Source organism: Ixodes scapularis, unplaced genomic scaffold (genome assembly GCF_016920785.2).
Source record: "Ixodes scapularis isolate PalLabHiFi unplaced genomic scaffold, ASM1692078v2 ptg000303l_1___fragment_1__unscaffolded, whole genome shotgun sequence".
NCBI lineage: Eukaryota > Metazoa > Arthropoda > Arachnida > Ixodida > Ixodidae > Ixodes > Ixodes scapularis.
This window is the reverse complement of record NW_024609955.1, coordinates 1,166,409-1,188,172: the sequence shown is the minus strand read 5'-3', so window position 1 is coordinate 1,188,172 and position 21,764 is coordinate 1,166,409. Positions and strand designations below refer to the sequence as shown.

Sequence of the window (21,764 nt, the reverse complement as noted above, 5' to 3'; positions counted from 1 at the left end):
CATTGAGTTGAAGTCCAGCGCTAGTCCTGTTAATTTTTTTCCTGGGTCCGTGTTTGTTTGCGCACTGCTACTTGTTTGTTACCTGTTCTTATTGTATCCCATCCTATAAAATACCCGCCCGGGGTGCTTAAATGTTTAAACAAGTGAATAAATAAAACAAAATTACAAAAAAAAAAAGTGGGGGCATATTGAAACCATTATATTTATTTGGAATTATTTTATCTCGCAGCGAAAAGGGAATATGTTTAATCAAACCCCGCTAGAGCGTTTACCTGTTATGACATTTCATAGAGTTATATATACTTACGGAGCCTTTCTGTTCGCGCGGATTAACATGGATGTCTATCGACGACTTGTTCAAGTTGGCTGGAAGCAGTGAAAGCACAAACTTGAGACCTGAGAAGGCTCGCTCTACGCTGACTTGCGCATTTGGCGGCGCCAGAGCAACCTTGTCTAGCTAAAGTTCTCGTCGTTCAAGCTTGTGGTTCTCAGTATTCTGTAACGTAACGAGTAAAGTAACCTGTTACTTTTCAGTGAAAGTAATTTGTAACGATAATCCATTACATTTGAGGCTCATTAGTTTGTAATTGTAATGCATAACATTTTTCCAGTCAACAAGCACATGTTTGCTTCCAAGGTGCAGCGCGTCGGCGAATCATCGCCGAATAACGTTGTCTCCAACACCGCAAGCTTTTTTTTTTTTTTTTTTTTGAGGTAGCATTTTTAACGCGTTAAAGAAAATATTGTTTTTCATTGAAATGAACCAGAGGCGGCCCTACAAATTATACGACCGATGCAGCGCGGTCCCACTTTCCTTCAGCGTGTCTCTGCACTGAAGCGGAAGGTGACGCGGTGCGATTGCAACTGCGGTCCATTTTGAGGTCAATCATTAGCGGACTCGTAGGCGTCCGTGCCTAGAGTGGTGCAATCCGCTCAAACACTTAAACATTTCGTAGCCAAGCAGTGCTTTGAAATCGCCGCCACACCTACTGCGCCACCAAGGTCAAGCCAAGAAACAAAGTAAAGTTGAAGCTCTTCAGATGCCTAAGTAGAGACGGGAACTAAGCGAGCTCGCTGACCACGCAGTCTCTTTGTTTTTCTGCTTTTGATGATGTATTTTTTTATTACGCATGCAATAAAAAAGAAATGTAAATATCTCACAGTACGTAGGATTAGTCTTGGCAATATCAGAGAGAAATGCGCTCACAACTTTTCCCATGAAGACCAATTATTGAAACAATTGGCCCTAAACTGCTTTTGTTGAACCGGTAACTGCCACATCAGATTATGGTTTCGTTCCGCTTCGGGTTCAATAGGAACTGTTCGGTTTCGGTTTTGCACCAGTTCGGTCAAAAATTACGGTTTCAATCCGGTTTTCGGTTCTGGTTTGGGTTCAGTTTGACACACTGGTATAAACAGCCCTTTAACCTGTGTAATGCAGCTTGTTTTTACGATACAACAGTTCTTAGTGTCAAAATTTTTCTTCGGTGGCATATCAATACTTTTTGCTCTCAGCATCGTCTCATGTTACCCTGGTTTATGCGGTGAACAGACGAGATGGGAGGGTAGCTCGAGACTTGGGTAAACAGGTTCCAGTGTTTCACTCATATGTAGATGCCGCCTTGAAGTTGACTACACTTCAGAAGGTTCTGAAACACTTGAAACTCAAGCTCATAGCTTGTTACTTGAGTTCCATGTTTATGGTAGTTTATTTTCTTAAAATTAAAGCTATTTTGTTCTTTTTTGGGGGGTTTATTATTATTGTTTTTTTGCATAGATCCTGTATTTTTTGTTGTCAGTTTTCTGTGTCGAAACCGGCATTTATTGGGCTTTCATCGAAGACAATAGGACATGAGCATGGAATTCCTCACTTTTGGTGCGTGACTCAATTTAGCTGGAAAACATCCCCGTACTGATGGCAAAAAGACATGAGATGAGACCTCTGGTTCCGGGGCAAGGGGCGTCGCAGATGGTTTATTGGAGGCTATGTTCCAGGTCCATGAAGAACAACGCTGAAGATAATGGTGTTCTTCCCACAAAGTTTTTCTTATACTAGAATAGCTCTAATTCGCAGTTCTTCGGTTTTTCTAGATTTTTGTCAAATCGCCTGGGGGAACAATTGTTAGGGTTTATTGGTAGTCACCAAAGACACTGAATCCTACTTATGACTAGGAAGTATTGAAGGTGCAAACCGTGTGCTTGACTAGTGACGGGAGCACTTCTGCAGTTCTCCCTCGGGTATTGGAGAGCAGCATAAATATTCTTAGAGAAAACAAAAAAGCAACAAAAAAAAAAAACATGCCCAGCTGTCTGCCTCACTTTAAGTGTGCCTGTTGCATAAGCTACAAGGGCATGCTCTGGGCTTTTGGCATCCCTCGAAACATGCATGCTGGTGCAGTGAAAACATTATTCGGTGCAATGATGTTGTGCTTGTGGCTTTGCTCACAGGGGAAGTAAAATGAACCATAAACAATACTTACCCGGACCTGAGCTTGTAAATCCTAGTTCTCTAGTGCGATAGGGAAAAAAATATACGCCGTAAAGTACCCAGCACGTGCCTGCCCGTGTTGCAATGAGTGCTTGCCACCTACTTCTAAAACGTCTGAAATACAGGCGAAGGGCCTCAAGCGGCCACTCCGGGAAACTTCTAAGCCCACCGAACTAATTGAGGTGCTCTACTGCATTGGCTGCTTCTCCAAGAATCCAGTGCTATGTTGTGAAGCTTTATGCACGTGCGTTGGTGCGACGCGGTAAAGCTCGACTCGGGAGCACCGGCACAAAGGGGTGAGAGTGGTGAGTCTGCTTTAAAAAATTGTGAGCCATTCCACTCTGTGAAGGTGGTTGGCCAGCAAAGCTGTAGAGCAGCACCACAGATGGCTCACCATGAGACACACAAAAGCACTTCACCAAATGTTTATTTACAGTATGTATACATCATCTTGAAAGAGTAGTGATGATTGTTTTCTGATCGCTAAGATACTGTCAAGATGGGTTATGACAATGTCGACGGGAATCGAAAATCACTTTGCTCTATCTGCTATTTCGTTATAACCGACTTAAGGCTTTACATATACTATAAGAGCTGCTGCTTTTATATATATGTAAAGAAGTGACGTCACCCGACTGGAGCGGGAGAAGGCACATTGTTCTCGTATGTATCTCTACTATCACACATTTCAACGTCTTTCTTTATCAAAATGCACATCGGGGTGACAAGTCGTATATGCATTTCCATACAGTAGAGCGCTTTTACATGCAATTTCTGACTTTTCTTTTTACACACGGATACCAAAAATGCACGGAAACCTAGCCATATGCTCCTTTGCTGTAAAATTGAGGGTTCTATCAGACCCCTGTACTGCTCCTATAGACCTTTGAAGTGGCAGTCTCGCATGAGGTGGTTTACAGTGCGCGTCACTGGTTTCAAGAGTGTACTCCATTCCTTAGGGATTATCTCCAACTCTTGTGTGGGTGCCTGTTCTGTATTTCACAGTAGTTGATACTAGCACAGTGTAAACAAAAATCTGAGGTGGATCTATGTAGGAACAACGCTCATAAATACATATTACGGTGCTAAACGGATATGCTGTAAACAACTTTATTTTTGCAGGCTCAATATTTCGCAAGTTCGGGAAAGTGTGGGTCTCGGGATTATTTCGTGGGCACAAAATTTTGCGACTTTGCGTGATATGCTGTGTATTTGTTATTATGGGGTAACAATTGTGAGACCAATTTTTCTTAATATTTTTCAGGTTGCGATATTTACGAAAGTTAAGTCATTTCTATATAGTCCGGGGTCTCCCCACAGTGGGCAGCAGTGGTTTAGCCACCCACCTGTCTGGCTGACTGTCCATCTCTATGTTCAGCACGTCTCCATATTTTGCCTCTGCGGGACAAGACAATACTGGTTTTGAATGTGCACGAGAACCCCAGATTGTCGTGTTTGGCAGACTTATGTGGCACTGTGTAAAAGAACAGTAGAATCCCTGTGAAGTGGCAGCAACAGCCGCCTAGTCCTCCTCCCAGCACCCTGGAAATTGTCAGGTGTCCACATGTGAAAACTTTCCTCTATATAGTTTATTAAATACTTTTATCTGAAAAAAAAATGTGCTAGAAAATTTGTCATACTTCTGGAGCAAAAGAATTTGATATGCATTCTTATACCTGGTTAAAGGGCAACTTGGTCAATTTCAAGAAATTTGACTTAATGGTTAATTATATATCCCGGGGTAGGAAGTCACGGTTCTATTTAATTACTTTTCGAAAAAGTGTAATATTTTTTGCGCAATCTTCATTTAAAGTTTACCACAAACCAAAACCGAAAGCTTGTCTATGGCAGGCAACATTGCTGCTGTGCATCAGCTACACGCTCTAACCACGCGGTACCAATTTCGTCGTTGCGTACCAGGCAACCGGGCGCAGCTCGACGCGAAGGCAAAAGTCCTTTGCTATGACTGGTCTTCCGCTACACCCGACGACGCCTGCACTGCCACGGCTGCAGCTTGTGCTTTAGCTCAGAAAAGCACTACTTTTCCCATGGGCTTGCTTTAAAAGCATTGGCAGAACGTGAAGTTCAGTAAATCGCACGTAAATATGTTGCGACGGGCTTGTAGAAGTATGCCATGCTAACAGCCCAGTCAATTCAAACATGCCATGCTCAACTGCCTCTCTCGCACGGGAGCACATGAGCGTTCGTGGCGTATGCGCATTCCAAAAATCGCGTGGCCAATGATGAGCGGATCTGCTTTGCTCGAAAAAGTACAAAACAAGCAAACAAATTTTCCTGAGCATGACGTAGGTAGTGCAGGGTGGGCTGCGCCGGCATGGTTGTATGGACTGGGCTGTTGGCTATCCGCAGCTCGCTTGCTGGGATTAGCAGATTTTGGGAATTCCAGGCACCTCAAAATTTGTTGGTCAGTTTCATCAATTTTTAGGCAGAATTTGATTGAAATATGTGGCTTGTGGCTTTTTTTAGGCGATAATGAAGAGAACTGCATTGTTTTCTTAATGTTGAAAATGAACCGGAGCTGCCCTTTAATTGAGAAATATACCTGACAGCTATTTTTGACTTCTCATTGGCTTTCTAAACCTTCCGTATGCTTCTATAATCTGCGAAATTCAGGAAAAGGCTAATTAACTTTGTGAACAACACGCTCTGTTTCTACAGGGTGATTCAAGGAGACGCCTGGCTCTTTGAATCAACCGCAAAATTAACCTATCACGCTACTACTTTGTGCAGCGTTGCCCACAGATGTTGCTTTTTTTTTGTTGTAAAATTTGCAAAGAGTGAACTTGCCTGAGGTAAAAGTAAAGAAAGAAAAAAAGCTTAGCTCCTATAGAAACACAGCGGAAGCCGCCGGTCTTCAAACAACACGGCGCCATTTCGCACGGGAGACAAGAGATGGCGCAAGCGGTCGCGATGCCAACTGCCGCCAACGAACGACCATACGACGCGACGACGGTGAGAGCCGGCGTTTCTAGCAGACAAGGAACTTCACTTCCTCGTTGTTACCGTACCTGTTTTTGTTTCTGCGACTGTCGCCGCCTGCGCAACGCGCGCCGCTTTTGAGTCGAAAAGATTGTCTGTAAAAACGCCGGCTCTCGGCGCCGTATGTTCGTTCGTTGGTGGCGTTCGTTGCACCATCTCTTGTCTCCCGTGCGAAACGGCGCCGTGTTGTTTCAAGACCGGTGGCGTCGCTGCATTTTCTTAGGAGCTAAGCCTTTTTCTTTCTTTACTTTTTCCTCAGGTAATTTCGCTCTTTGTAAATTTTACAAAAAAAAAGAAAGTACCATCTGTGGGCGACGCTGCACAAAGTCGTAGCGCGAAAGGTTAAGAAACCGAATTTCGCGGTCAATTTAAAGAGCCTAACGTCTCCTTGAATCACTTTGTATTTGCAGTAGGGGAACTGCTGCACCACTTGCATCAACCTGTGCCAAAACAAATAACCTGCTACATGCTGCTCCTGCATTGGTGCACAGTTTGTGCCAAAAGGGAGCTGTTCTCAAAAAAGAAACAAAGTGTGGCACGTGGCATTGTTGATGAGGCCACTAAATATAAAGTACAGCTGTGTTTTTTTTTTCCGGATGTTTGAGTACTGTGTGCAAAGAGTAGGGTTGCACAAATATTCAAATGTTAGAATAGTAGTTTGAAATACAATGTAATTTTATATTCAATTCAAAATGAGCTGCAATGTTCATACTTCCCAAGAGGTTGTTGGGAGTGGGTTAGCCCCTTTGAGTGTGCTTTTCGTCGAGCACCGGTGCGCTGCGGAGAAGCAATACCTGCAGAGCTGACACTGCAATCTTGCGACTCGCTTTGCCGCAGCGCAGTTTCACGCTTAGGCTATAAACACAACTAAAAAAAAAGCGGTACGATGCGCACGTGTGCTTGGTATATTAAAAAAAAAGAAAGAAAAGAAAGGACACGAGATTGTTGATATTTACATTACAGTAAAATTCTCAAAATTTAACTGTGGATATTATGCAAGGGTATGTGTTAGGCTGCAATGTTGTAACAACCTGCGATCATTTGTGCTTGTTTTTTCCTTTTTAATTCAGAATCGAAGGTATTTGCGAGGATATTTATAAATTCCCTTCATTAGTTATGGCTGGGCTCCTTTATAGGTCTAATTTTATGTCAAATCTGTCATTTACTTGTCATCCCGATGTAAGTATGGGACTTTCTGAAGGCACAGTCTATAAATATAGCTAGATTAAATTTAAGAGAGCTCATAAGTGGGCAATTAGAAGCTTAGGAACAACCTTTGCCGGTTCAGCTAAATTTTTGTTTAAGCATGATGTAACAGTAGTGAAAGGAGTAGAGAAAGGCACAGCAACTATTCAGTATTCAATTAAAAAAATATTCGACCAAAACCACTTTGCACTTTAATTTTGCTTTGAACCCAAAATGTGTTTGCGCACGCCTAACTACTACAAAATAGAGACCAGGAGACACGTTCAGCACGAAAGTGTCTGTTTGGTGTCGAACTTGCAACAATTACGTCACCGTGATACAAACCCTCCAAAGTAGCCAAAAACATCTTTTTACGTCAAACACGGACCGAAGACGCCATCGGTACTCCTAATAGGTTAATTGAAATGTCTGCAGAATTACCCACGTATGATTGTTCAATAAATAAATAAATATCTGTAGAGGCCAGGTCCTCTGTTGGTACGACACTTTAAATAGTCTCTCAACACTCCAACAACTGCGGTTTTTAAATTTTTTGACTTGAAGGCTCGAAATTCTCTGCTTCAAAAGTGGGAATCTCTTCTCCAAAACCAGTTGTTTCCTGCTACAAGAGCTGCTCAAAATCACCACTTGTCAGTCCCACCATTGTATTTGAGTTCAGGCTTTGCGAGTAGTGCTGGTCATTTAAGGGTAGATTGTTCTGTCTAGGACGGGAAACATTGCTTTGTTCCTTCATGATCTTGTTGACAATGAAGAAGCTCACGAGGACATTTCTTCCGGTGTGTCCTGCAGATCTCGGCTGGATTCGTGCGGTTGCGTACTGAGGGAATGGCATCTGCTATTCCTACTGACAAGGTCCGGAAGGAGGTGAGACTACTGCGGAGGAGGAGGCTAGCTGCATGTCTGCAAGGTGAGTGATGCAGCTGTTTCCTTCGTCCAGACTGCTCTCAAGAGAAGACATAGCTGCGGCATTCTCTCAAAGACTCGGTTTTTGAGACATCCTGGGCAAGATAGCCGCTTCACGAATCCCGTTTCATCATCTTGCGAGTTGATGTCCAGGTCTTTCTTGCAATGTTGTTCGTGGCTTGCGGAGTGTATAAAAAGAACCAAGACACAGACATATAGTTAAAAATGTCTGATTATAAGAGAAGGAAAAGACAAGTTTATGCACGCAACTGTACTGTAAGATGCAGAGTGTATGACCATGCAAAAGTTCTAGGTAGCTATGAACAATGGGGATAGAAACTTGTTGGGACTAAGAGCAGAAAAGCCGAAGGTTCACTTTGTAGGGTGGTTTCTGTTTTGATCCGGTCGAATGGTGTAGGACCTGTATAGGAGTCTGGTGGAAGCCCCAAGTTCTAAAGCAGCTGTGCTGCTTTGTCAAGCAAGCTTTGTGCTGGCGCTCACATGTCGAGCTTGGTCGCACAGTACCAATTTCTCAGAGAAGCGGCTGACGCATGGGTAGTTTTCTGGGAGTAGGGGGCACTCGATATTGCCTTTGCTATATATTTCAAGTGTTTCAAACGGGGTGGGCACTTGTTGCGACATTGATGCGTGCTCGGTATGTTACGGTATCCAGTCAAAAAAAGGACCACAATATTACAAGACCGGGGAAATAAGCTAGAGTTCTCAAGTTCAAGTGTTAACCCATCAGAGACTGGTTTCTTTTTATTTCAGTGGAGCTGCGTTTATATTTTAAAAATTGTTTCACCTAAATCACGGATACAGAAGAAATCACCCATTGCATGCTCTTAGTTTTTGAAATATGGCCTCTGACATATGGTGACGCTGGCCCCTTGGGGTAAACAAAGATGTGTGAACTGAGGATATTTTATTTCAACCTCGAAAATAGAAAAAAAAATCACTTTAGCGGGCAGTTTGCCACTGTTGGGTATTTAGACGCAGTTAGACACAGTTAGAACAGTTGGAAATTGTTACAATAGGGCATGAAACATGCTACGCACGTGCCAACGTCGCACTTTGTGGTGTGTGCGCATGGTAGTTCACGGTTGTCTTCAGCGCACCTATGCCTGGAGTGGGTCATTTGATTGTATCGCACACCTCCAGATGCACTGTCATCGTGTGCCCATCTTTCTTTCCTCGATTGGGGAGGAAATGGCTGCGCCTGCTTTACCAAAAAATCTTGCGCTTGATGAAATGTCACCCAAGAAGGACATGAAACTGCAGGTACAAACTGCTTTCCCCGGAGCTGTGCTGAATGATGGCGTTGACAATAGCCGCATCTCGGATGAAGTAGAAGTGCGGCTCCACCACCTCTTCGACCTTCTCTCTAGAGCAGGGGTGGCCAAGCTGCCGCTCACGAGCCGCATGCGGCTCTTCGCCTGTTAAAGCGCGGCTCGCGGCTTTCCTCCACTGCCCCCCCCCCCCCCCCCCCCACACACACACACACACACTTCCCCGCCTCCCTCCCGGTCACACGAGCACTTCCCCAAAAGGAGAAATGGAACGCGTTTAAAATCGAGACAGGTAGCCATTTGGTAGTCTTGTGCTACTGCTACCTTACTCGTACAGTTGGACTGCTTTTGACTTGGATAGATAGAAAATAGTTTGAATTTTGTTTTTTGCTGTGGACAAAAGTCCCCCCCCCCCCCCCCCCTCCCTCCCTTTGTTGCCTTTCTTCTTCCATGCGGCTCTTGAAAGTTTCGTGGTTTTGTTTGCGGCTCTTAGGCCGGGTCAACCTGGCCACCCCTGCTCTAGAGGGTAAGCGTTATGCTTTTGATCAAAACGATCTACTTCCCCTATCCACGCATTGTAGTCTTCCACAACAATGGGATACTTCACGGGTAGTTTTTGTCGAGTTGCCGTCATCCTCTCTACATCCACCTGCTCCTCCGTCTGGTTCGTGGTGGTTGGATTTAGGCAAACATTCTTACTGTCCCGCCATTGGTAGGCCGTGACATCATTTTTCTTGTGCCAGATGTAGCCACCTTTGTTCATCTTGTCAACCTTGACCTCATTGGGTAGGTCTGTGCCGTCACGTAGCTGCTAAAGCAAACTTGTATAACTAAAAAAACAAAAAAAAAAAAACAAAAAAACGCTGACTACCAGGGTGTACAATTCCTTCAGACAGACAGCACAATATGCTCCCAGAGAGTTCTGTTTTTTGGACGATCTTAGTTTTCTCCTTGGTACAACTGAAACCTACAAGGTAGCTAGCATTTGAGTCCGCCAGGCACCAGACTTTGAAGTCCCGCTTTATTTTTGGCTTCATTGGCATGTACCGTGTTTGCACGATTCTAGCACGCCCCCGACTGTAACGTGCAGGTAAATTTAGCTCTGAATAGTTTTAAGAATAATTTGATGCCGATTGTATCGCACAGGTAAAATAATGAGTGCTGAACACCACATCCGTGAAAGACACACATGAAACCCACCCACACGCACTAACAAAACAGCCACACTAGTCGCCGTCGGAGTCCGACGTAAGTTTCAAAATCTCGCCCTCGGTTCCGTCAATGGCGTTGAAAAGGTCACACTTTTGAAAGGAACGTACGACCATCGCCCGCAGGAGTGCTTTCCAGGCGTCGTGTACCCATTGCTCCAGGGCCCGTTTGCTCGAAGCTGGTTAACTAACCGCGGTTAACCGCATTTCCCTACGACGGGGAATTTTGGGTCACGTGACCGGCAGAGTAAGGACGGCGGGGAAACATGGCGGTGCCCCGGTGAGTGAGCTCCGCTCGCTTTGGAACTAATACGTCGCAGTAGCTGCAGTAGCGGGCGCGTTAGTCAGCAATGAATGGTGCAGGAGGTTTTCGCGCTGCATTACCTCACTTAAAACGCAAAACATGAGCAATGACCTCGCCGCATTTTTTAGATAGACTTTCGACTCTGACCATTCCTAAGCCTAAATGAACGCGATAGTTGTCGGCATGGCAACGTTTTTGGAAAGTGGATTGCCTTGACTCAATCGGCCGGGTATTGATAGCACACAGAAGCATGGAGCGTTCCCATAGACCTCTTGCTAAATTTCAAAAGCACCGAGGTGCATGCTACGAGTGTAGTTACACGCGCTGCACCTGCTGGCGTCTGCAGTAATAACTGTTCTGAAGCAAAAAGCCTAAAACAAATGTTGCCGTGCACGGGCGTTCGTCAACGATTTATTATGATTATTTACTTCAAATCTTTTATAAGTGGAAGGCCAGCGCGCGCGGATCATAGAATTACACTTCCAGCGTTCTTCTCGATGTTCGGGTAATTTAATAGGTCAATTTTCAGTGGAGCCAAGTTACAGGTTTTTCAATTTATGAGTTCTTACATGCTGGCCAACCATGCTGCCGGTGTACCGCCCGCCTTTCACTGCTCACTTCTTTCTCATCGTTTTTAGGACTCAACTTCGTCGTCCTCTTTCGAAGTCGGAAGGAAATTTCAACGAGGCTTTTCTGCACTTCATACAGCCAAATATTTAGAAAATTTCCAAACAAGGGTTAATTTAGTTTTACCTTGCCAATTATTTGTACCGCGAGCAATAAAAATGGTTTCTTAAGCTCAAATGTATGCCACGCTGCGTCGCGAAAACCAGGCAGCGCGCATTTTTTGGGTCCCCCCATTTCGGGAACCTTTCCACAGAAGCCACTTATATTCGCTACAGCCAGTAGGTGACACCAGCCACCGCCCCATAATAAAACACGGAGCTATCGCTCATCCAGCCCTCTTCAAACTTGGCTAGGTACTTGTAGGTACCTAGTAGGGAAGGTCGGTTAACTTTTAACCGCGGTTAGAGTTAACCGGCTTCGAGCAAACGGGCCCAGGTCGTCGAGCGTTGCTTTCTTCAGACGCCCTGCTGGCGTCAGTGTGTGCTCGTATGCAGTGAGCCACTCGTTGTACGCTGCACGCACATAGTCCTTCGTTGGTTTGTTTAAGCACACGTCCAGTGGCTGCAGTTGAGACGTCATCCCGCCGGGGATGATCACCAATGTGGGGGAGCATTTTGCAAGTTTGTCCTTGACACGCTGGCTGATGTGGCAGCTGAACAAGTCTAGAACCAGCATAGAAAGCACTCTCAAGTCGGCTCCAGCCCTCTTTCGCCGTACGGCGTCAATCCAGTCGATCATAAGGTCGGTGTCCATCCATCTTTTGGGGTGCATCAGAACAATGACATTTTCTGGGAACTTAACATTGGTAGGCAAAGTCTTCCTTTCAGAAATCAAAAAAGGGTTCATCTTGCGCCCATCTGCCATGCATCCTAACGTCGCCGTAATCAGTTTTTTTGTTACCTGCTTGGCTCCTCTTGTTCGACCGTGTAATTCGAAGGCATGTCGAAAAACATGGGTGTTAGGTCTGCGTTTCGGATCTGTCCTATCATGTGGCCCCTATATTGTCGAAGCTTGATCATAAAACATTGGAACATGACAAACTTCGCTTCATAAGGTTTCTGGAGCTTCTGACAAATGCTCGCCTTTCGTTGCAGCGAAAATCCTTTTTGCCGCATGAACTTGGTGATCCAGCTCCTACTCGCTTGGAATCAAGAGCGGCGGATCTTGTAACCTGTAGCAAGTGCGAAAGAATTGGCCTTGATGACGTCCGAAGAGGCGGGTAGTTGCGCCAATCCTGCACGCACGTTTCCGGGATGCCCAGTGATCGTGACGCTGCTTGATTACCTTCCTTTCCAGCAAGGATGAGCACTTTCTGTTTGAATGATACCTCGTAATGAAATCGCTTCTGTTTCTCCATCTTGCAACGATCGCATCAGCAGCAGCTTGGCTCAAGCTTGCGGTGACACGAGACAGCACGGCGCTTGGCCAATACGAAAGTGAACATTGTGGTACGTGATTATGTGACTGAATACGTGATTATCTGTCTGATAAATGGGAAGAAAGAAAGCGCTGCACACTTTGTAACGGGCGGTAGCATGCGTCACCTAGCCGATATTTTTAGACTTACTTTTACTTCAAATTTTTATTGGGCCCAATTGTAGCGCGCATGTCATTTTGAGCCTGAAATTTCTGGAAAGAAAGTGTGCTTTAGAATCGTGCAAACACGGTACTGCTCTAGTGTTGATCTTCCTTTGAAAAGGATCATGCTCTCGTCTACGGCAAGATGGGATGATGGTTGGCACTCGCTTTCAAACTTTTATTTCATCATATGAATCAGTGGACGCATTTTGTAGCAGCGATCATTGTCTTCCGCATCCCCGCTAGTTGTCATGAGTGTTGTCGTTTAGATTCGGACAGTTTGTTATTTTTTGGAATCTCTCGCACGAAATCGCTTGCGAGATCTCCTTCACGTTTTACAGGCTGTCCGAACTCTAATAAAGATGAAGATGGTGCATGGGGTCTCTACTCGTAAGGACGAGCATTCTGACCTATGCTCTCAGTTCTTCGGGCGTGATAGGGGTCCTAGTCTGTTCTTCTCGTTTGACTTGCATACAAGTTGGTCCGGACTGTAATGTGACCGATAACGTCTTCAGAAAAATAAAGTTGGAATGCGTCCAGTGGCATGCTGCCCTCTGAAGGCTTTGTTGTGAAGGCCACACTCCTTCGGCAACTGCACCATCTTCTGCAGCGACTGATTTGTCAGTCGAGATGCGACGCTTCTTGGGGCTGACCGTGAAGTCTTTTCGGGGCTTGCCTTTTCTGATTTTGCGTCCCTGGGGTCACTTGCTTCTCCTCGATGCTCTCTTCGGCGTCAAGGTCGGACGGCGCTTTGTGGTCGGATTCTTCCCATTCATTTTTACGGTCATCAGCGTTATCTGGTAGACTAAGATATAAATCGAGAGCTTCCTCAATTGTCAGTTTCTTTTGTTTTCCTGCACAAGAATGTGGCAAACAAGTGTTAATAAATTAGAACACAAACTCTTATTAAAGAGCGCTGTTACATCTAGTTATGGTTTCACTCAGAAGACTTCAGCTTTGGCGTTCTATACTACTAAAATCTGTGAGTTCATTTATTTTCCGTACCAATAAAAAAAAAAGGAACTAGATAAGGGGTGTTCCAAAGATACCAGGGACGTAAACAGTTAATTGGGGAGTGTGTTCTAACACCGTAAAATAAAGCAGCACAGAACTATTTCTTTGAGTGAAGCTTAGGATTCTTCATTCAAAAACTGCTCCAATTTGGGGGTTTTCGGTTTTCTGCGACACTGACAGAACTGGACCGCAGGTCAATTTTGCAGGGTTTACCGGTGTTCCGATAAACCCGCAAAAATATGGAATCCTAATTATAAAGGACATGACAAACCGGCGAATCTTTGGACCTGCCTCCAAGAATAGCCAATCGCTTAAATGAAAGAGGAGAGTGAGAAAAGGGTAATTACACAGGAGCCACTTGCAAACATGCTTATCGAAGGCAGTTGTTAAATAAAATGTATGTCTTCATGCTACAGTATGTCTTCCATCTCGGCATCAGCAGGCATCCCAGGCTGTCTATTTTCTGCGGGGGTTGCGGTCTCTCCAGGGCAATACATTTCCGCAAGGATCTCTGCATATTGAGAAAAACACCAAGTGACAGAATAAAAGCTATGCAGTTTCGTGCAATATTTCTCGTAGGTAGAAAATTTGAAATAGCTTTCAGCTCATCATGCCCAAGTCCCGTTAGAGTGACAAACAAAAATAAACAACAGCGACAAGCGATACCTTTGGCAGTCATTTAGTTGTCCGGTGCTCTCAAAGTAAGCACGGGTCATCGCAAGCCGGCCAAAGATACCCTCGCGTGCATGGTGCTCGTGTTTGAGGCGCGACGGTGTCGGTTGTTTCCGTTAGTCGCTTTGCCGTGACTCGGGCATTAGAGTCTGTCTGGAAAGCTGCACTCTATATGAACACCTACCTCCTGGCACGGAAGTGGGGGCTCCTTCACTCCAGTTTGTAGACATGGTGTTGTGTGAGGCTCCTTTTGTCTTGGGACAAACCAGGGTTCTGCCACGTCATCGTTACAATGCATACAAAATACGGCACAATCTGCAGTGCCCTTTGTTGTCCAAAACATTCTGTGCCTACCATCTGCACAGATTTGACCATCGGGGAACCCCAGGAACTTGAAAAGAACCCACGTGGGAGGCTGGACATCCTCCTCGCCAGCTTTACTCTTGCCTTTCGCCGCTCTCGTCTCTTAACATAGCGGTTGCGGATGGCCTTCCACATTCTGTGACATTCGATCACCTCCAAGCCTGAAACCGGGAACCTCATCAGGATGGTACGAACAAATAACAATAATTACAATCAAACGTTACGAAGGAATAAACAGCATTGACTTTACGGGTTGGAATCGCAAAGTCGACCTGCTCGTGCATCCTACAAAAGCGCAATGTTCACTACGGAAGTACCTGCGGAAACGTCTCGAGCATCTTCGAAGGATGTTCGTTCGATAAATGTGTGGGCTTCGAACATGTCTGCAGTCAGTTCTTGAGTGACCAATATGACCATCATGGAAGGAAAAGCCTCAGACAGTGTCCCTGAAGACCGTCTCTTGACCAATCGGGATTAGCAGTGTGATCGCAACTTAAGAGTATGTCACTGAAACATCTCGTCATTATGGTAGGTGCACGTGCCACCTCCCTTGCATCCAGTGGTGTAGCCAAGGAGGAGGCTATCACTTTGCCGCCAATGCACCAGCGGCTCCAAAGTTGGTCCTGTGTCGCTGTGTCGCCGTCGTCCATGTGCCAGGGACTGGAGTCGGCAGCTGTAGTGATTCGGAGCTCGAGGGCTCTGCGGGATGTTGCCGCCAATTGCGGCGCCGGACTCCACGTCCGTACAAAAGCGTTCAATTTTTGTACGTTAGCCACGGATGTTCTGATAAAATAAATCGACGTGACCCATCTCTTTTCGCTGGACATGGGGGCTCCTTCCGAGACGTGCAGGAGGTCGTTCCTTTGGCTGCCTCTTAAAGCTTTGAGGGAAGGTTTTGGCAACACTGCAGAATTGGCGAGTTCCTCGATATTGTCGGCAGGCACGGACATAGTAATAATAGTTTTATTTGACACGAATTCAGAGATGTGATTCAAGTACGGCCCCGTCCAAACGAAGTAGGGCTCATGAGTCAGAACCCGGCAGGTGAGTGTCAAAAAAGTGTACTCGGTTGTTAGTGGCCCGACTAACGGGGGAAAGCGAAAAGTTGCGAGGTAATGGGAGAGTTTTACGTATATCATTGTAACTCTTTTACTGCCTTCCACTCATGCGCTAGTAAAATTTAAACAACATTCAAAAGTGCAATTTTTCTTTGACTTCACTTTTGTGAAGTCGCAACTAGTATGAAACTGGAAAAGGATATGGGTGACGACATAAAACTGTAAGTACTCCAAAATATTGTAACTGAATATCGCATAGGATGCTGCAAAAAGTCATCGGTGCAGATTGGCATATTGAAGTTTTTAATACTATAATTTCCAACAGCAAATTAGTGGCCTACGAACAAAATGAGCCTGTTTGTGTTGAGTGTAATACAACTGTCCAAAAAACCTTCAGCAGCGACTAAATAGCGTCATTGGTTACGACTTTAATAATATAAAGACACGTTCAATTACTTCATGGCCACATCCCTCCAAAATGCATACTATGGTTTAGGAGCGTATGAATTAGTTTTCTAAAAATCTGCCAAAACAGGGTTCATAACGGAACTTCCATGTTTATAATTAATACACAATAAAAGTTATTGAACAAAAGGTAAGGGTGCAAACGAGCTGGTGTTGGTTTAACATTTTGACTACCGTAAAATACCGGGCAAGCGCCCAATCAAATTTTGGAGATAATCGCAAAAAAATGGTGGATGAGTGCTTGTCCAGTCATCAATTTTACATATAAATGTGCGCATATTTTCTCAGATCTTGCAAATTCGGTAATGGGCGCTTAATGTGAAATGGGCGGATGCATGGTATTCTACGGTAAAAATCTCGAGACTGGGAAGAGAATGGATGGACAAACACAAGACCTTGTGTTTTTCCATCCCTTCCCAGTCTTGAGTCAAAATGTATAAAAATTATGCTTGCTTCAAAGCACTATTTTTTGCAAAAGAATATAAAAAATACCTGAGCCATTAACGTAATTGTGGCCGAAACAAATAGATATGTGTAAAACACATTTCTATTCACGCACGAGGGTCACACAATGCAACCGCTTTTCTGGATAGTCTGTAGTAAAGAATTACAGGACTGTTTATTAACTAGGTCCCATTTGTAATTTGTGGTGCATGGAGAGATGTCATTATTTCCGTGCTTACTTGACTGCAAAAAAAAAAGGTAGCTTTTTTGTTAAAAAAATTTTACTTGATGTAATTTAGGTTTATTTTATTTAAATAAGATTTATTTCATATAAATTGGATTATATTTAGCGGATTGGGACACAGCGCACAAGAAACGAAGATGGAGTAGAAGGGTGTACACAGGACAAGCGATTACTCTCAACTGAAGATTTTATTGAAAAGAAAAGGAGTTGAGTAATGCGGATTCTTGGGCGAGTTGGTACTGAAACTTGGAGAACATAATAGCGCTTCACGACTGGGACGAAGAGTAGGAATGAGACAACACAATGCACCAACTTCAACTGGTTCGTTAGAAAATCAAGGGTATAAATACTCTGCATCATCGCGCCCTTCAATCAATCCCATGCCACGCCACTGATCTCAAGAACTGTGTCTCTTTGTCGCCCAAATCGATCGACGCCACGCTGACACATCGATCTCCGTAGTTTTTTTATCAGGTCTGCCTCTATAATTTTGCTTACTGTATTATCTCTGTTTTCTAATAACAGTGCACAAATTAAATTCAGGTTTGCACCCACAGTCATGGAAGTGCATCGACAAATGACCGTCACGTTTTCTAGCCTGCTCACTAGACATAAAGAATTTATACTATTCCCTTCCGCACGACAAACTACTGACCTGCGTAGAGGAAAGCATCGATAAACACGGGGTGGTGGCCTTTCAGAACGCAGCAGGAATGACTGTAGATGACTTTCTCGAATTGCTTACATTTGATCTAAACTCGACCTTTGTTGAGTGGAACAGGGGAGTGTATATTCAGAAGCGAGGGGTGTGTATTTGCTAGTGTTTAGCTCCAGTTTTACGTGATATATTTTTAGCCCATCATGACAGAGTTCTCTCGGAATGCCTGAATGACTTTAATGGTAGCAAGGTTTTTAGATTCGTCGACAATTATTTAGTTTTTCTTCACCATGATGTTTCTCACTTTTCCTTGGTGGTGAACAGCCTTTTAACAGTTTTTAGTACCATCCTTGATCCTCTCAAGCTTACGCACGAGGTACTTGTGGACAACGTCATACAGTTTCTAGATATCAGGCTCACACTTTTGGAACAATACGTGTGTTGGAAATACCAACCAAGAGCAGATAAGCCCCTGTTGCCGTTCAATTCATCTCATTTGAAACTTGTTAAGAGAGGAATTGTAAATTTGTGCTTTGTGAACTCCATCAGAAGGTTGTGTCATCATGCAATGCCTTAAAGTCTGAAGGAGCAGTCAGAACGCTTGGTGGCTGCCGGTTTTCCAGGGACGCTCCTGGTGTCGGCTGCAGAAAAAGTTGTAAGAAGCTACGAGTAGTAGCGAGTCCAGACCAAGATGTGGCTCAAAAGAAACAAAGTCTGGCGGTTGTGCCTTACATGCACAAAACCGCACGCAATATCAAAAAGATAGCAAACCACGTAAATGCTCGGGTGGTTCTTTCTGCACCGGAAAAACTTGCCAAGTTGTGCAAAATGACGGACCCTCACCGCAAACCACCGGTTGGCTGCGTGAAGAAGCATCGCAGCTTGTTTGTAGAATGCGCAGCGAGAGTCGTCCATCAGATCTCGCTGACGTGCGGTAAAAAGTATGTGGGACAGACGGGAAGATGTCTAAATGACAGATTGCGCGAACACAACCAAAAAGCGAGCGGACAGCTTGACGATCATTTGTCAATGCACTGCCTTGACTGTGGGTGCAAACCTGAATTTAATTTGTGCACTGTTATTAGAAAACATAAAGATAAGGCGGTAAGGAAAAGTTTTACACATGCACACGCCCTAAATTTTTACACATGCAGAAATCAAGAGGGGGGTCAGGACATCCGGACCTCCCCTCTGAATTCGTTCCTGGCTGAAACTACCGTTTGCAATTCGACATTGGAAGCAATTGCCAAACTTGTGGTTCCTTAGCAAATCTCAAATTGTTTTGCAGCCATACAAATCCCAATATTGACCAGTAGATGGGCGATATGGGACAGGCACGTCAGAAGCCACCTCTCTTCTCATTTGTGTGTTGGCAAGAAGTTGTCACTGAAATATTGCCTGACCGTAGACTGCAAAACGGATTTAATTTTGTTTCGTTAGTTGATAATGAACGATAATAGTCAACAGCCGAGAATGATCTCGCTCTCACCCATGACCAAAATAGGAGCCCTGAAGGTAATTTTGGCCACCAACTGGTTGACGTCAACTTAGCCAGCTTGTCTGCACTCCGAATAAAGACCGGTAGCTACGAAAATGAAATAAAAAGTGAGTTTCAGACGCTATTCTTTTTTGTCGCCGATGGCTGGAGCACATGAGGTAAATCTTGACGCGAAAGAAATCAAGTGACCTCGAGAACACTTCCTCCGCACATAGAATAACGTGGGGCAAACATCTGTCAACATGGCATCTAGCTTAGTGTGTGGGAGGAATCAAGATGCTTCCTTTCGTAACAACAGTCAGGCATTCTTTCACAATGTCCTTGACCTTCATTTTACTTTACCACAAGACTCTGTAGGAGAAAGCAGGTGATCCCAAATCGGTTCTAGATTTTCTTACCGTGTAAGCAAACTTGCCTCTGGGCTCAAGCCTCATTTTTCAACGTCTGCTGCCGCTGCAGAAGTGGACGCCACTCCCCCCGCAACAGGGAGCACTTTGGTGCTGATGGAAGAGAGTAAAAATGTTTTAAACTCAGACCCGATATCAACTGTGCTTGTTCTTAGCAGTAAGTGATGTAGCATATTACCGTCGGTGCTGAATCTGGCCCTTAAGGAAGGCCAGTTACTTGAAGAGGTGCCATGTTGGCACGGCAAGACCATCGCGGCCAGCACCGCTCCGGCCTCTTTGTTTCTTCGATTCTCTCGCATACTTGGCCCTCATGGCCAGCCAAGCCTGACAGCAGGCGTTAGAGTCGCTGCCTGAAGTGAATGAAGTAAATGTGGCATAAATAACTAAAGTATCGCTTATGAATACAAGTTTTAGAACAGAAATCATGATGGAACTAGATTTATAACACAACTTCAATTAGGACAGCCAATAGGTGCAACAGACATGCACCAGGTTTGCTTGCCAGTATTCAACCCAAACTTTACAAACCTCCTTCAGCATCTTGAAATGTAGTCTTTTTATGTTCTGCCTGTTTGATCTCTTCATTACTGATCGCTCGATTAATAATGGCTTCCCATTTCGTGCCATGACTTTGGGAAATGGTTATGCGAGGTACGCAAACGAGAGGTGCGAGCAGTGGGTTGTGGGTGGGTGTGCGCTGCCCACTCGGACGTGAATGGTCACAGACAGCTGCAGGGAGGCCGCATCTGTGGCTCCGAGGCAAACCGCCGGCCCAAAGAATCGAATCCCCAGTTGGTGGGTTGGAATCCTAGCTGGAGAGAAGGTGCCAGGTAACCGAGATTTCAGTTTCACGTTCAAAGAATCCCAGGTGATGTAAATTAATCGCTGAGGTATGCGACGGCCTTCCTTGATTTGGCATGCAGAACTTCGCAAACGTTTCTTTGCGAATGGCAGGGAAGTCTATTGGCACTATCGCCTCCGGCGTGACCCAAAACAAATCTTTGATAACACTTTGGCGTCTTGCGAGCTTCGAGTGTACGCCCAGGCGCGTGCAGCTGACCGTGAACGGGAACGTTCATGCATAGTGAAAGTTAGACAGAAGGCAACAAGCGTGCGATGAAGGCAGGCCGTCCAGAGGTGCCCTGGGTTGCGGCGCAAATTATATAGTTCTGTTAAGAGGTCATACTCACAGAAAGCGATTCCAATTGCCTTCCAGGAATTTTTGCGCTTCCCAGTGTCCCTGTAGTCCATACGGCTTGCGTTCCATAGCCATGGACACCGCTCAATTTCGATGATGAGTGCTTCTGAGCAAGGAGCCACTGGAGGAGCTGCCATGTTGTCAACGGAGAACAGACTCATGACTGGCATACAACGCCTTGATTCGTGATTGGTCTGTTCCCATACTGTGATATTTAGTCAGACCTGTGTATACAAAAAGTACAAGGGACAAAAACGGATCCATTATGCTTTGTACCATGCACATCTAGCATGCAAATTACGAATTCAGAACCAATGAATACTTTCGTGAAACTTTCATTTGCATTTCATTTTTTTATGTTATTGTACTGCGCAATTATTCTTTTGTTTCTGAAGAAAGCCTGTGTTATGGGGACTAGCCGAGAAACCAAAGTAAAAAAAAAGTCATAAATTTATATTTTGATAACTGACGCTGGCTTTAGTGTTTTAAAGGAAACCTGGTAAGCGGGAGGTAGATGCACAACAAAAATAACCTGAAAAGTTTGAAGTTGCTTGTATAAAGTGAAGCAGAGTAATAGCGAAACAATTCGATTCATTGGGTGGCATTGAGCCATGGCGTTGATGCAAAATGCGCTGCAAAAATCAACACCTGCATATACCCACATTTTCATCGAACGTGTATTGTATAGGGAGACGCATTCTTGTGAAATCTCTCGGTGTAGTTGACTCGTTCCTGTAAAAATTTAGAACATCTTCACCGAGGGCAATGACGAAAAGGTTAGCAGATAATTTTCGGTCGTGTTTGGTGCTCCGGACGAGAGATGGTGCCACCTTTCTGTTTGGAATGTCAAGAAGGAAAGAGGGGAGGGGAGAGCCCTCCCTCCCTCTTTCCTTGACGGTCGCCCGACCTCCCATCCCGGTAATCATCTTCCGATGATGGCCTGCAGTGCTTTGTCATTCTTGTTTATTTTCGCAGTTATGGTTGCTGCAAATATATCCCATGGTTGAACGTTAGGAAAGTACAATACTTCTGGCTAGTGAAAATCAATTACAACAAACTCCCATGAAACTGAACACACTTAAACTGAATTCATGGATACGTGGAACAAAGTTGGAATGTTTGGTTGGTTTCCTGTAGATT

At 44.7% G+C, this 21,764-nt stretch overlaps 1 long non-coding RNA gene across 2 annotated transcripts; it reads right to left on the bottom strand.

Moving 5' to 3' along the window:
* Positions 1 to 13,897: 13,897 nt before the first annotated feature.
* On the bottom strand, positions 13,898 to 20,959 carry LOC120848178. 2 transcript variants are annotated; one of them, XR_006077009.1, is made up of 7 exons: positions 20,617 to 20,959; positions 19,955 to 20,238; positions 19,605 to 19,776; positions 19,418 to 19,519; positions 19,011 to 19,106; positions 14,474 to 14,813; positions 13,898 to 14,128 (listed from the first exon to the last, which is right to left on the bottom strand). It is a non-coding gene; the product is annotated as an uncharacterized LOC120848178 (long non-coding RNA). The 2 variants fall into 2 exon arrangements; XR_006077008.1 differs by lacking the exon at positions 20,617 to 20,959 and having other exon boundaries at positions 19,955 to 20,561.
* Positions 20,960 to 21,764: the final 805 nt, after the last annotated feature.